The following is a 5,594-nucleotide window of genomic DNA, read 5'->3' on the forward strand; positions in this document are numbered from 1 at the left end:
TATAGACGATAACCATGAAGGACCCAGCCTTTGAGATATTGGCTCATCAAAGAACATTCCTCTCAGTTCTACTGAAAATAATGATGTTCAAGACACAACAGAGATGGATCCAAAAGGGGTTGAGGGCACACAAAATTCCCTAATGTGTATAAAGGGAATAGCACAAAAAGTCTTAATTAAAACACTGTGATATTTAGAAAGCACTTTCTATTACACAACAGATTGCTCAGGACTTCAAATGGTTTTGTGAAACATGGAACAATTTAATCACACGATCATTAATGCATTGCAAATTGATTTTGTTTCAGTTCCTTTTGATTCCTTTTAAAGTAAACTGACTCAGTGTCTGGCTGTCAAGACTCACTTTAAGGCACCATGTGGTTTGAATATTTTATTCTGTGTTTTTCTTAAACCTGAAAAACTAAGCACAAGAGATGGAAAAACTTTTGTGGTAATGTATTAGATTTGTACATTTTGTTTTAATGATAACTGATATAAGACTATCAAGTATAAGACTCCCAGACACAATGCTGAGAAAAGACCCTAGAAAAGAAAGTTGAGCATCTAAAGGACTCAAAAACTGTTCAGCAATGATACATGAGAAACCAGTGAGATGGCTCAGTAGGTAACGGTACCTATCACCAAACCTCATGACTTGAGTTTGATCCCAACTAACAGTGGGAAAAGAAAACTGATTCCTGAAAATTATCCTCTGACCTCTACATATGTGTAATTGCACACACACACACACACACACACACACACACATCATTGTATTAAAAATATTTTTAGCCAGGTGGTGGTAGCACATGCCTGTAATCCCATCACTCTGGAGGCAGAGGCAGGTGAATCTCTGTGAGTTTGAGGCTAGCCTGGTCTATAGAGCTAGTCCAGGACAGGCTCCAAAGCTACAGAGAAACCCTGTCTTGAAAAACCAAAAGGAAAAAAAATTTTTAAATAATAGTGCTTGGCTCCAATATTAATTTCCAGTCTAAAAGATTCCATATCTAAGAATATCAAATGTTTTGGTCTGGGCTTATATCCTTCAAACTTTATTTAATAAGTTTTACTTATTATACTGAGGTCATATAATTATCATCACAGTTTAAGCCTCATATAAAAATGTTCTCTTGTTTAGCATTAACATGTGAAAATTCATATGGTGATGATATATTAAGTAAACAAGTACTCTGGGACTGTTGCTCCTCTTTTTTTATGAAGACTGGCCCCTGCAAGTGATTTTTCTTCCTGAGAAAGCTAAAACAAGGGAAGAAAATGTGCTGACTACCTGGGATGTGTTCTGTAAGATTATAATAATGTAGGCACGTAGAGTCCTTGTGATACTCGGCTTGCTATTGTGATACTGACAACATACCTGAGATCATTACAATGAGAAAAGATATATTGTGGCTCATTGTAGATTAATTTCTAAACAGTTTCATTAAATAAGAAACACAGAACCAAATACAAGGGAAATAGCCAAAGAGATCAGAGAAATAGCAAATAGCCACAACTAGCCTTAGCTTACCACCACATCATAGTTTCCAAAAAGAGAGCTTCTTCCTGTCTAACCTGTGCTTTTATTGCCTTCCTATTCTGCCTTCTCATTGGCTCTAAGCCCAGCCACATCACTTCCTCATCACTGCCTGTCTAACAGAGCTCTGGGTCTCTATGGTTGGTACTGGGATTAAAGGTGTGTGTCACCACGCTTTGCTGTGTCCTTGAACACACAGAGACTCTGCCTGCCATGTGTAGCTGAAGTTATCCTAGTCCATCCCAACTCCCACAGCCCTGTGACCACTTGGACCCAAGTAAACACTTTACTTGCCTACATCATTATAATCTTACAGAACACATCCCAGGTAGTCAGCACATTTTCTTCCCTTGTTTTATCTTTCTCAGGCTTATATTAATTAAAAATGCTCAGCCTTAGCTAAAGCTGTTGACTAGCTCTTACATTTAAATTAACACATAATTCTTATCTATGTTTAGCCACATAGCTTGGTACCTTTTCTCGGTTTTACCTTTACATCTTGTTTCCTCTGTGTCTGGCCGGTGACTCCTGACTCAGCCTTCCTCTTCCCAGAATTCTCCCCCCTGCTTATCCTGCCTATACTATACTTCCTGACTGGCTACTGGCCAATCAGCATTTTATTTATCAACCAAATCAGAACAACACACATTCATGGCATACAGAATGACATTCCCATCAGACATGTGATTGGATTAAGGATGTGTGCCACCACCTCCTGACTTCTGTTTATGACTCACTATGACCTCTGATCTCCAGGCAAACTTATTTATTAGCATTCAAATAAAACATCACATTTCAGCCCAAATAAAATATCACCACAGCTCATAGTTTCACAGTGTCAATCCATGGTCGTTTGGCATCATTGCTTTTGGTCCTGCATAGAAGAAAAATAGTATGTCATGTGGAGTATGGTACAACAAAGCTACTCATCTCATGATAGCCAGAAAGGAGAGAGACAATTAAGAGTTGAACATTTGTGTCCCAATATTCCCTTCAAGATCATCCTACCTGGGGCTAGAGAGATAGCTCAGTAGAGGAAGAGTTTGCTACAGAAGTGTGAAGACCTGAATTCAGCTCCCCAGCACCCACATAAAAGCTAGATGTACCTATAACCCTAACACTGGAAGAAAAGGAAGCCAGGAGGAATTTGCTGGCCAGCCAGCCAAAACCAAGCCATGAGTCCAAAGTTTAGTAAGAAAGACCCAGTCTGAATGTACTAGGCTTTGCAGACCTGCTATGGGCATCCTTACTCTTTTGGAGGAGGGGATGGGGGGGTAGGCTGGAGGAGAATGGGAGAAGGGATGAGAGGAGAATCTGCGGTTGGTATGTCAAATGAATAAAAAGTTCTTAAATAACAAAGAAAGGAAGGAAGAGGGAGGGAGGGAGAGAGGGAGGGAGGGAGGGAGGGAGGGAGGGAGGGAGGGAGGGAGGGAGAGAGGGAGGGAGGGAGGGAGGGAGGGAGGGAGGGAGGGAGGGAGGGAGAGAGAGAACCAGTCTCAAAAATAAGGTGGAAAGTGATAGATTCAAACACATAATGTCAATATCTGGCTTCCTCATGTGCATGCACAGATGCATAACCATACATACACATGCACACATACTCTACCTATCAACACACAAAAGAAACAATAACCTACCTTCTTTCCATTATACCCCACCTCCCAGTGGTTCTGTAAGACTTCAACATATGAGCCTTTGGAGGATACTTCAGATCCCAAGCATAAAAACCCTCCCACAGTTCATTCACTTACAGATACAGAGTGAGTTGCTTACACTGGAACATCTTGTTGCTCGGTTGCTTGTGATAGCATCTTACTGTATATCCCTGGCTGGCTTGGAATTAGCTATCAACCAAGTTGACTTCAACTTTGCAACAATTCTCCTGTTTCTGCCCCTTCTATTATAGAATTACAAGAGTACACCTCCATGCTCAGATTCTTCATGCATTTTAATATTGAAAATTACAAACAATAGCATAGACCCCCTCCAAGATCCATCACATGCAATAATTAACAAATGAAGACATCTGAATGTTTCTATGTTAGTTCTGTTGATGCAACCTTTATGTCTACTGATAATTTTCTCATTATTGAGAAATAACACATTGCTGAAGAAGTTTACATTTTTATCCCTACATAGTCATATTCTGCTACATCTATTTCCACAGGAAATCTCTGTTATTTTGGTAGAAATCAGGGGTGTTGTTCTTTTTATATATTTTTTTTAATTTAGTATATGAAATCATCATTTACATGTATTTACATCATTTTCTTCCTCCAACACATCTTGTGGCCACCATCTCCCTCTCAAACACATTTTCCTTTCCATTAGTTATTATGCTGCATATATACCTGTAAATGAAAATTTATATAAATATCACCTGCTGAGTCCATTTAATACTGCTCTTTTCTTCTCCTATTACCTTTATTTTTTTTTATCTTCACAGAGTTCAGAGTCATTCCAAATGGAAATAACTGGATGCAATGTATTGAACTATTTTATCCTTGAGTATATGTGTTACTGTTCACCTATTAGATTTTTTGATTTATCAATAATAAACCATGTATACATAGCTCTTCACTCTTAATTATGATCATCTCCATTATATGCTGCATTATTTATTCACTCTTCTATTGACATGTATTCAGGTATTTTCAGACTTCACTTTTAAAATCAGTGTTATGCTATTTACAAGTGTCTTTCTGTGCATACGTGCTAACAGATCCTCTGGGTTACACACCAAAAATGGAGCTCTAGATTGCCACATGCATATATTTCTAATGATTCTGTTGTCAGGTTGCATTCCAAAACTTACACTCCTTTCAGTACCCTGAGAGTTCCCTTTTTCTTTATCTTCACTTTATATTTTCAGATCATAAATGTTTAGAATTTTCAGAGGTTATTTTATTTATTTTTGAGACAGGGTCTTTCTATGTAGCCCAAGGTCACCTACAACTTGCTTTGTCACCCAGACTTGTCTCAGACTCTCAGTCCCCTGGCCTCCACCTCTGAAGTACCAGGATTGCGGACAAATGCCACCATCCTCAGAGAGCTTTCAATTTTTTTTTAAATCATTGATATTTTTTTACAGTTTCACATATGCATATCTTCCATACTGTCCATTCTCCCCTCTCACCTCTCTACCACACTCATGTTCCCTCCTCCTTACCCACAAATCTGTCTCTCAGGATCATGTCTATTCATTTTGTTTTTTGACCTACCAAGATTACTCATGGTCATCTGTGGGACTGTAGATCTGGAGTATCTGTCAGAGAGTGGTGGGTTCAGTCAAGGGTACATAATGATTTCCCCTTTCTCAGAGTCTATCAACAACCAATAGCAGAGAGGACCTATGAGTCTCTTCTCATTCCTTGACTACTGTTCATAGAATTGGTCCATTGTGAATCCAATGCAGGTAACAACAGTTGATGACACTTGATTACAATGGTTATATTGAGACTGAGGAATTGCATTTCACAACTCTTCACCCCATCTTCTTGGCTTCACATACTTCCCAACCCTCTTCTCCAGTGTTCCCTAAACCTTAGAGGAGGAGGTATAAATGGCTTATTTAGAGCTGGATCCACCTCCATCACTTATTTTCCACATCTTGGGCAGCTGTTTTGCAGTTCTTGGCAATGGGTGTTGCTAACCCATTTTTTATGGAGTTATGTTTTACTAATACTTCAGCTGTAATTTTTTCATTACTAAACTTGCATAGGTGACTAGCTATGGCTTCTCTTTTCTGAATTTCATTCTTGTATCTTTTGTTCATTTTATGAGATCAGAAAACAGACTGAAAGACAAGGAACAAAAATGATAGCAATAGTGATCTGTGATTACAAATAATTTAAATATGCTCATTTGCATGTGTTAAGTATTAATATGCATGTTCATATAGTAAATATAATCAAATACATCCAATAACATTCATTAGTCTCTTCTGTGTTTCATATGCTCAGAATAGATCTAAGAAGTTTTGAACCACCAGAAGAATGGCATTCAAATTCTTAGGTCCTCAAAGGTCAACAATAGACTTCTCTGATTCGTCTAAAAACAG

The sequence above is a fragment of the Onychomys torridus genome, chromosome 6 (genome assembly GCF_903995425.1).
Source record: "Onychomys torridus chromosome 6, mOncTor1.1, whole genome shotgun sequence".
NCBI lineage: Eukaryota > Metazoa > Chordata > Mammalia > Rodentia > Cricetidae > Onychomys > Onychomys torridus.